General features: G+C 39.1%; 1 non-coding gene across 1 annotated transcript; it reads left to right on the forward strand.

Annotated features, from left to right (window-relative positions):
• Positions 1-6,887: 6,887 nt before the first annotated feature.
• LOC148545935 (small nucleolar RNA R71) lies at positions 6,888-6,995 on the forward strand. The gene has a single exon (XR_015901665.1). It is a non-coding gene; the product is annotated as a small nucleolar RNA R71 (small nucleolar RNA).
• Positions 6,996-11,100: the final 4,105 nt, after the last annotated feature.

Here is an 11,100-nt window from a genome sequence, read left to right on the forward strand (position 1 = left end):
ACAGAATATTAACATGAAAAAGCAGTGTAAAAAGCAGTATGCAATAGTAAAGAACAGCAGATGAATAGTAACAACATAAGAATTGCGAAATTGATAAAACAAGAAGCATGAACAGCGCAATTTATCAGGCCTAAATCCACTAACCACATCCTAGTCTACCTAACAACCTAGAATCCACTACAAACATCCATATCTAACTAGCCTAATATTGAACGTAAATGGAAAAAATAAATATGCAATTAACTACGAATTGAAAGAGCGGCGTTTGGCGGAACCTGGTAGGCGTATGAATGAAAGTAGGGCAGAGAGATGGTAGGGGGTGGTGGTGGTGGTGACTGACGCGGCAGTGCAGGCGGTTGGCACGGCGATGGTGGCTGTCCGGTGGTAGGGGGTTCGGATAGGGGTAATGGGAGGGGTAGGGGTTAAGGGGGAAGGATAGGAGGGGTGTGGGTGGTGGTGGAAGGCGCGGTGGCGGTGGCTGTGCGGCGGAGGGAGTAGCGGTGGTGGAGGGGGGAAAAGAAGAGAAAGGGAAGAAAGGGAGGGAAGGAATAAGGGGGGTGGTGGCGTCACGGTGAACGGCTGGGGGAGTGGTCGTGGTGGTGCGGCCGGTGGAGGTGGTTGGGGTGGCGAGGGGCAGACAGGGGGGTTGCAGAGAAGAGGAAGAAGAAAGGGGTTGGGGGCGCGACAGGGTAGGGTTTCGGGTCACTGGGGGGGTTATTGAATTTGAATCCACGCGATCGCGTGGGGTACGTGGTCGCGTGGCTGGGGTGGAATGGGGGTTGACGCGATCGCGTGGTGGCGCGATCGCATGGAATGGGTAAAAGGATGAATGACGCGGTCGCGTGAGGCATGCGACCGTGTCGCTTGAAATTGTGCGAAATGCACAATTCCAGTGCCATTTCAGCGCAACTCTCTGTCTCCACTGGGGGTGCTATGATATCCGCGCGACGCGAACGCGTCGCTCACGCTATCGCGTGGCATGGGTATTGTGTTTTGTGCGAAACGCACAACAGCCGCACGATTCCTGCCCAACTTTCTGGGCATTGGATCTTTACGCCGATCTCCAGATCACGCGGCTGCGTGAATGACACGGACGCGTGGGAGGTGGTTTTCGCAACTGACGCGATCGCATGAGCAATGCAGTCGCGTCGCACGCCCTTTTTTTTATATGTATATATGCAATTATGCAGTATGCAATGCTAATGAATAATATTCAGGTTCAATTGAAAAAGAATAAAAATAAATAACACGAAATAAAATTGAAAAAGAAATGACCATACCATGGTGGGTTGTCTCCCACCTAGCACTTTTAATTAAGGTCCTTAAGTTGGACATTGGATGAGCTTCCTGTTATGGTGGCTTATGCTTAAATTCATCTAGAAATCTCCACCAATGCTTGGAATGCCAACAGCCTCCAGGGTCCCAAACTAGGCATGTAAAGCTTCTGAGCAGCTTCAAACAGATTCTCAGGCTCCCGGGGTGACGAATGTCAGAATAGATTCCAGGATCCCAAACTTTGCTTTTAAATCCGCCTTCGTCTTGATCTATATTTTTCCATCCGGGCGGTTTAGAAAGTAGATTCTCACCAAGATAACCAAACGTTTTCCGAGATCCATTTGATTGAACATGATGCCAATCCATGCACTTCGAGTTGAAGCGTGGAACCTTATTGAACCTTGTGCACCAGCTCTAAGTGCGAGCCATTTCCCTCTTACTCTTAAAGCTGTAGAGAGCTCTAAGCTGGCCATCTGTTTCAAGCAAACCATATTCAAGTGGAAAAGTAAAGATAAAGGTTAAGGATTGTACCCACTTGAAGCTTGTATTAGGTGGTAATGGCCTTGGGATAGGTGTTTCTAGTGGTTCTGTAAGCTCTACTCCCTTGTGATCTTCTATGAATTTCTCCACTTCCTGGAAAAATTCTTCAAATGCAACATTATCCTGATCAAAGTCTTCTATGTCTTCTGTATCACTCAAGTCATAAGCTGGAGGTTGAGAGAAATCTACCTCCGCATCTTCTTCGTATTCACTTGGATAAGGTTCTTCAATCTCAGAGAATTCACTTGCGGATGCAAGTTCATTACAAGGAGAACTTGACTTGTGACTATCATTATCAAGGAAACTTGCTTCTTGGATTATTCCGTCTAGTTCTTCATAAAAGACTTGCCTTGGGGGTTGTGCACTATCCTCCTTAGCATCAATTGTAACGTCCTTGACAGAATTCTCCACAATTCTGGATTCCCATGGAAGTTCAGCGTCTCCTAAGTCTTCAACCAACTCTTCTTCTTCTATAATGACAGCTTCCTCTACTTGTTCTAGTATGAAGTCATGCTCTGTTCTGTCCACTGGAGTTTCTAGTATCTCCTTCATGCTACGCTCTTCATTAGATTGTCCACATGGGGTTGTGGAAGGTTCTTGAATGTTTGAACGTCTAGAAGATAATTGACTTATTGCTTGCTCCAGTTGATGAAGGGTTGTTTGATGTTGATCTACTGTTTTCTTGAGGCGAACCTGTGATTCTGGAGGTGATGGATTTGGACATGGTACATAGGGAAGTGGTGGTGTTTGGGAGTAATCAGATTGGGATTGGGGTAAATAAGGATCATATGGTGGTGAAAAGGCGCTTGTGAGTGTGGCGGTTCAAAGCTACGTTGAGAGGGTGGTCTATAAGCACAGGGTAGGGCTTGTTGGTAGTTACAAGGTTGTCCACCATATCTGTCAGCTTGGTATGCATTGTAGAATGGACTTTGTCCATGATATCTTGGAGGGTGTTGTTGCCTAAAGGGTTGATCAAATCCTCTTGGCTCCATCCATCTTTGATCTCTCTGACCTTGATGCATATTCCTGTTATAGCTTTCACTCCTTTCAACAATATTAAAACCAAACTCAAAGCGAGAGGGGTGAGAATTCATAGTAGCTAATAAAAATTAAAAAGCAAAAAATAAAAATAGATAAACAGGCAAAATAAAATATTTACAATAACCAATAATAAGGCACACGTTTGCAATTCCCCGGCAACGGCGCCATTTTGACGTTAGGTTTTTCTATCGGTAAAGAATTTTATAAAAATAGTCGCGTTGTAGATATAGTTTCTAAACCAACAGAAAATCCTTTCGTACAAACGTTTTGGTTGTCACAAGTAACAAACCCCTAAATAAATTGATAACTGAAGTATTTAAACCTCGGGTCGTCTTCTCAAGGAACTGCAGGGAAGTATGTTCTTATTATTGGTTATGAAGATTGTAAATTGGGGTTTTGAAAGTAGGGAGCAAATAAATTCAATTGCAATTAAAACAAAGTAAATGAATGTAAAATAAACTTTTGGTAAGGTATGAGAAATTGAAAGTCCTATCCTAGTTATCCTTATCAATGGAGATGAGAATTGAATTTTAATCCCACTTAGTAAGCCTTTACTAAAGCAAGGGGAGGTCAAGTGGACTAATTAGTTTGATCTTCGGGTTCTAGTCAATTCCTAAGAAAGGACTGGAATTATTGAAGTTCAATTCAATTAGCAAAGATAACAATTATTGATCACGTTGAGTTTGATAACTCCTGAGTTACTGATTTCTTAACCAAGACCAAAAGGGGAAAAGTAAATCTACTGGAATAAAAATGTCTTTAGATTGGAAGCAGCAGTAACATGAATAAAAGAGAGAAATCATAAACTGAAATACCTTAAATAACATTAATTAAGAGAATTATCTGTAACATAGAAAAGTTCATAAATTAAATTGAGAAGATAATAAAAAGGAAAGTTGAACTTGATAAAAAGGGACAATCATGAAAGCAAGAAAAATCCTAAATCCTAATCCTAAGAGAGAGAGGAGATAACCTCTCTCTAAAAACTACATCTAAATCATGAAAAGTAACTAATTGGAGAATCTCTTTTGAATGGATGCGTTCTCCCACTTCATAACCTCTGATCTGTGCCTTCTGGACTTTGATTTGGGCCAAAAAAGGCTTCAAAAATCGCTGGGAGCATTTTCTGTAATTTCTGGTGCGTGGACTCTGTCACGCATCCGCGTAGGTCACGCGGTCGCGTCATCTGGAGTTTTCCTTATCGCGCGTTCGCGTCATTCACGTGTTCGCGTCGCGCTCTCTTCGCGCCAGGCATGCGGCTGCGTCGCCCACGCGTTCGCGTCGCTGCCAGTTTCTTTAAAAACTCCATTTTGTGCTTTCCTTCCATTTTTTGTATGTTTCCTTTCCATCCTTTAAGTCATTCCTGCCTTTAGAATATCTGAAACTACTTAACACACAAATCACGGCATCAAATGGTAATAAAGAGTAATTAAAATAATTATTTTCAAAGTATAGGAAACATGTATTTCAAATATATCACATAATAAGGAAGAGAAAGTAAAACCATGCAATTAACATGAATAAGTGAGTGAAGGATTGAATAAATCACTTAAATTAGGCACAAAATATATCATAAAATATGGGTTTATCAGGGGTAGTAGTGTGTATGATGTGTGAAATTGAAGGTAGTGAGGAGGGGTATTTATAGGGTAGGAGAGAGAGGGAATTCGGTCATGAAGGGGTGGGTTTGGGAGGGAAATGGTTTGAATTTTGAATGGTGAGGTAGGTGGGGTTTATGATGGATGGATGTGAGTGGTGAAGAGAATATGGGGAAGAGGGTAGGATTTGATAGGTGAAAGGTATTTCGGGAAGAGTTAATGATGGGATTGGTCAAGGGTATTTGGGGAAGAATGTTACAAAAAGGTGTGAATAGGAGAGAAAAAGAGGTGGGGTAGGTGGGGATCCTGTGGGCTCCCCAGATCCTGAGGTGTCAAAGAATTCTGCTCCCTGTACCATTCTGGCATTCAAACGCCCTCTGTGTGCCAATTCCGGTGTTAAACGCCAGCTCTGCTACCCTTCTTGGCGTTAAACGCCAGTCTGCTGCCCCTTTCTGGCGTTTAACGCCAGCCAGACGCCAGACACCCTTTTCTGGCGTTAAACGCCCAGAGTGCTTCCCATTCTGGCGTTAAACGCCCAGAGTGCTTCCCATTCTGGCGTTCAACGCCCAGAATGCTGCTAGGCTGGGCATTAAACGCCCATTTTGCTATCCTTACTGGCGTTTAAACGCCAGTAAGCCTGTCTTCCAGGTTGTGCTATTTTTGATGCTGTTTTTCATTTTGCTTTAATTCTGCAGTTGTTTTTATGACTTCACATGATCATCAACCTAAAGAAAACATAAAATGACAATGGAATATAAATAAATATAATTAAATAACATTGGGTTGCCTCCCAACAAGTGCTTCTTTAATGTCAATAGCTTGACAGTGAGCTCTTAGAGAGACTTAGAGCTTGATGATGGCCTCCCAACACCAAACTTAGAAGTTGAGTGTGGGGACTCTGTTTGACTCTATATTGAGAGAAACCTTTCATGCTTCCTCTCCATGGTTACAAAAGAAGATCCTTGAGCCTTAAACACAAGGTAGTCCTCATTCAATTGAAGGACTAACTCTCCTCTGTCCACATCAATCACAGCTCTTGCTGTGGTTAGGAAGGGTCTTCCAAGGATAATAGATTCATCCTCATCCTTCCCAGTGTCTAGGATTATGAAATCAGCATGGATGTAAAAGCCTTCAACCTTCACTAAGACATCCTCTACAAGTCCATAAGCCTGTTTCTTTGAATTGTCTGCCATCTCTAATGAGATTCTTGCAGCTTGTACCTCAAAGATCCCTAGTTTCTCCATTACAGAGAGTGGCATGAGGTTTATACTTGAACCAAGGTCACACAGAGCCTTCTTATAGGTCATGGTGCCTATGGTACAAGGTATTAAGAATTTTTCGGGATCCAGTTTCTTCTGAGGTAATTTCTGTTGAACCAAGGTATTCAGTTCATTGATGAGCAATGGAGGTTCATCCTCCCAAGTCTCATTACCAAATAACTTGGAATTCAGCTTTATGATTGCTCTTCAACAATATCTTCATCCTCTTCAGAGGAGGAATACTCATCAGAGCTCATGAATGGCAACAGTAAGTTCAGTGGAATCTCTATGGTCTCTATATGAGCCTCAGATTCCTTTGGTTCCTCAATAGGGAACTCCTTAGTGGCCAGTGAACGTCCATTGAGGTCTTCCTCACTGGAATTTACTGCTTTTCCCTCCTCTGCCGGTTCGACCATGTTGGGTATATTGATGGCCTTGCACTCTCTTTTTGGATTCTCTTCTGTATTGCTTGGGAGAGTACTAGGAGGAGTTTCGGCAACTCTTTTACTCAGCTGACCCACTTGTACCTCCAAATTTCTGATGGAGGACCTTGTTTCGGTCATGAAACTGAGAGTGGTCTTAGATATATCAGAGACTAAGGTTGCTAAGTCAGAGAGGCTCTACTTAGAATTTTCTGTCTGTTGCTCAGAAGATGATGGAAAAGGCTTGCTATTTCCAAACCTATTTCTCCCACCATTATTATTGAAGCCTTGATTAGGCTTCTGCTGATCCTTCCACGAGAAATTAGGATGATTCCTCCATGAAGGATTATATGTGTTTCCATAGGATTCTCCCATGTAATTCATCTCTTCCATTACAGGATTCTCAGGGTCATAGGCTTCTTCTTCAGAGGAAGCTTCTTTAGTACTACCGGATGCAGCTTGCATTCCAGTCAGATTCTGAGAAATCATATTGACTTGCTGAGTCAATATTTTATTCTGAGCTAATATGGCATTCAGAGCATCAATCTCAAGAACTCCTTTCTTCTGAGTCATCCCATTATTCACAGGATTTCTTTCAGAAGTGTACATGAACTGGTTATTTGCAACCATTTCAATGAGTTCCTGGGCTTTTGCAGGCGTCTTCTTCAGATGAAGAGATCCACCAGCAGAGTGATCCAATGACATCTTGGACAATTCAGACAGACCATTATACATAAGATGCTCCATTCTGAAAGCATGTCAGAAGGACACCTTCTGATCAATTGCTTGTATCTTTCCTAAGCTTCATAGAGGGATTCACCTTCCTTCTGTCTGAAGGTTTGGACTTCCACTCCAAGCTTGCTCGACTTTTGAGGTGGAAAATATTTGGCCAAGACAGCATTGACCAACTTTTCCCAAGAGTTCAGGCTTTCTTTAGGTTGTGAGTCCAACCATATCCTAGCTTTGTCTCTTACAGCAAAACAGAAAAGCATAAGTCTGTAGACCTCAGGATTAACCCCATTGGTCTTGACAGTGTAACAGATTTGCAAGAATTCAGCTAAAAACTGATGAGGATCTTCTAATGGAAGTTCATGAAACTTGCAATTCTGCTGCATTAGAGAAACTAATTGAGGCTTAAGCTCAAAGTTGTTTGCTCCAATTGCAGGAATTGAGATGCTTCTTCCATAGAAGTCAGAAGTGGGTGCAGTAAAGTCACCAAGCATCTTCAACAAGAATGTTTTATCCTTATTCCTGCTCATATGAAAAAGAAGAGAACAGAAAAGAAGAGAAATCCTCTATGTCACAGTATAGAGATTCCTTTATGTGAGTAGAAGAATAGAAGAATAGAATGAAGAAGGGAAAAGAAGAAGAATTTGAACACAGAGAGAGAAAGAGTGTTCGAATTATAAGTAGAGGATACGTGTTAGTAAATAAATAAAATAAATAGAAAGAGATGAGAGAGAGTTATTCGAATTTTTAATTTAAAAGAAAGGAAAATATTTTTGTTTTTATTTTAATTATGAATTAGAATTAGAATTTTAAAAGAGGGATAAAATTAAATTAGAATTTAAAACAATTAGTTAATTATAAAGAATTTTGAAAAGAGGGTTGGTGATTTTCGAAAATTAGAGAGAGAGAAAAGTAGTTAGGTATTTTTGAAAAAGATAAGAAATAGTAAACTTTTAAAATCAAACAAAAAGTCAAGTAGTTAATTGAAAGAGATTTGAAAATCAATTTTGAAAAGATAAGAAGTTAGAAAAAGATTTTGAAATTAAGTTTGAAAAAGATATGATTGAAAGATATGATTGAAACTTATTTTGAAAAATATTTGAAAAGAAAATTAAAAAGATTTGATTTTTGAAATTAAAGTTGATTACTTAACTAACAAGAAACTAAAAGATATGATTCTAGAATTTAAAGATTGAACCTTTCTTAATAGGCAAGTAACAACTTGAAATTTTTAAATCAAAATATTAAATGTTAGTAATAAATTCGAAAATATGAAACAAAAATAAGTAAAATATTTTGAAAATCAATTTTTAAAATTTTCGAAAAACATGAAATAAAAATGAAAAAAGATTTGATTTTGAAAAAGATTTTGAAAAGATAGGATTTTTAAATTGAAATTTTGACTTGATTAACAAGAAACAACTAAAATTTAAAACTTTTGACAAAATCAACCCAAAATTTCGAAATTTATGAGTAAAATAAGGGAAAGATATTATTTTTTATTTTTTTGAATTAATGAAGAAAGAAAGAAAGAGAAAAAAAAGGATATCATTTTGTTGTTTTTCTCTTTTTTTTTCATTAAACAGCAAAAATGAAACAAAACATAAAAATTTAAGATCAAAACAAATAATGCATGCAAGAACACTTTGAATGTCAAGATGAATACCAAGAACACTTTGAAGATCATGATGAACATCAAGAACATATTTTTGAAAATTTTTAAAAAAAGAAAGACATGCAAGACACCAAACTTAAAAATTTTTAATGTTTAGACACTATGAATTCGAAAATGCATATGAAAAATAAGAAAAGACACAAAACAAGCAAGTCACAAGATTAAACACAGAGAATCATCAAGAACAACTTGAAGATCAATGAAGAACACAATGCATATATTTTCGAAAATTAAAGAAGAATTAAAACATGCAATTGACACCAAACTTAAATTTTGACACTAGACTTAAACAAGAAACATAAAATTTTTGGTTTTTATGGTTTTATTAATTTTTTTGTATTTTTTTCGAAAATATTTGGAAAAAGAAAATAAATAAATTCAAAATTTTTAATAAGAATTCCAGGATTCGTGCAATGCTAGTCTAAAGCTTCGGTAAAGAATTAGACATGGCAAAATGGCCAGCCAAGCTTTAGCAGAGCATTACATACAACAGCCAGATTGATGGGAACCAAAAGGCTCTAGCTAAGATAAGTGGAAACCTCGGTCCAAAAGATTAGACATGGCTTAGCAGCCAGCCAGGATTCAACATATCTCATGAAACTCTAGAATTTGTTCTTAAAAACTCTGAAGAACATATATATATTTTTTTTGAATTTTTCGAAAACATTAAATTTTTTTTTGTATTTTTTTCAAAAATAAAAATAAAAAGCTTAAGCATAAAATAAAATTACCTAATCTAAGCTACAAGATGAACCGTCAGTTGTCCAAACTCGAACAATCCCCGGCAACGGTGCCAAAAACTTGGTGTGGGAAATCGTGATTCACACTTTTCACAACTCTGCACAACTAACCAGCAAGTACACTGGGTCGTCCAAGTAATACCTTACGTGAGTAAGGGTCGATCCCACGGAGACTGTCGGCTTGAAGAAATCTATGGCCATCTTGTAAATATCAGTCAGGCGTATTCAAATGGTTATGAGGTTTTGATAATTAAAAGATAAATAAAACATAAAATAAAATAAAATTACTTATGTAATTCATTGGTGGGAATTTCAGAAAAGCGTCTGGAGATGCTTTGTTGCTTTTGAACCTCTACTATCCTATTGTCTTCTTCCAATCATGCGTGCTTCCTTCCATGGCAAGCTGTAGGATCCTCTCAGTGAAAATGGTCCTCTACAGTTTCTGCATGGCTAATCAACTGTCAGATTTCTCATCTCAGATGAAAAATACCAGGCACAGCTACCGCATGGCTAATCATATGTCGGTTCCCGCTAGCGTCGGAATAGAATCTATTGATCCTTTTGCACACTGTCACTGTGCCCAACATTCGCAGGTTTGAAGCTCGTCACAGTGTGCAAGAGGATCAATGACTACGTTGAACATCATGTAGACCGCTTTGTAGTTGTCAGGCACGCGGATCTTGGCTAAGCGAGTAACAAAGATTGGGTGATTGTCACGGGTCACCCCTTCATTCTGACTTAACTGAATTAAGTACAAGAGTATATCTTGGAGAAGAAGTATGCGTGAATTAAAAGAAAAACAATAGTACTTGCATTAATTCATGAAGAACAGCAGAGCTCCACACCTTAATCTATGGGGTGTAGAAACTCCACCGTAGAAAATACATAAGTGAAAAAGGTCTAGGCATGGCCGTGAGGCCAGCCTCCATGACAAAGGTCTAAGGACTAAATGTCCAGAGATGATAAGATAAATCTCTAAAAGTAGTTTTTATACTAAACTAGTAACCTAGGTTTACAGAAAATGAGTAACTAACTGCAGATAGTGCAGAAATCCACTTCCAGGGCCCACTTGGTGTGTGCTTGGGCTGAGCATTGAAGCTTTTTCGTGCATAGGCTGTTCTTGGAGTTAAACGCCAGCTTGGGTGCCAGTTTGGGCGTTTAACTCCAATTCTGGTGCCAGTTTGGGCATTTTACGCCAGAAAGTTTTAGGCTGGCTTTGAACGCGAGTTTGGGCAATCAAATCTCGGGTAAAGTATGGACTATTATATATTTCTGGAAAGCCCAGGATATCTACTTTCCAACACAATTAAGAGTGTGCCAATTGGACTTCTGTAGCTCCAGAAAATCTACTTCGAGTGCAGGAGGGTCAGAATCCAACAGCATCTGCAGTCCTTTTTCAGCCTCTGAATAAGATTTTTGCTTAGGTCCCTCAATTTCGGCCAGAAAATACCTGAAATCATAGAAAAATACACAAACTCATAGTAAAGTCCAGAAATGTGATTTTTGCATAAAAACTAATAAAAATATAATAAAAATTAACTAAAACATACTAAAAACTATGTAAAAACAATGCCAAAAAGGGTATAAATTATCCGGTCATCAAACTTCTCTACCATATCAGAGAAGATGGATATCATACATCTCTGAAAGGTGGCAGGTGCATTGCACAGGCCAAATTGCATTCGCCTGTAGGCAAACACGCCAGATGGACATGTGAATGCTGTCTTCTCTTGATCCTGTGGATCCACTGCTATTTGATTGTACCTAGAATATCCATCCAGGAAATAATAAAATGCATGCCCCACTAGTCTCTCTAGCATT

This window comes from Arachis ipaensis, chromosome B9 (assembly GCF_059453495.1).
Source record: "Arachis ipaensis isolate K30076 ecotype BB chromosome B9, ASM5945349v1, whole genome shotgun sequence".
Classification (NCBI taxonomy): domain Eukaryota; kingdom Viridiplantae; phylum Streptophyta; class Magnoliopsida; order Fabales; family Fabaceae; genus Arachis; species Arachis ipaensis.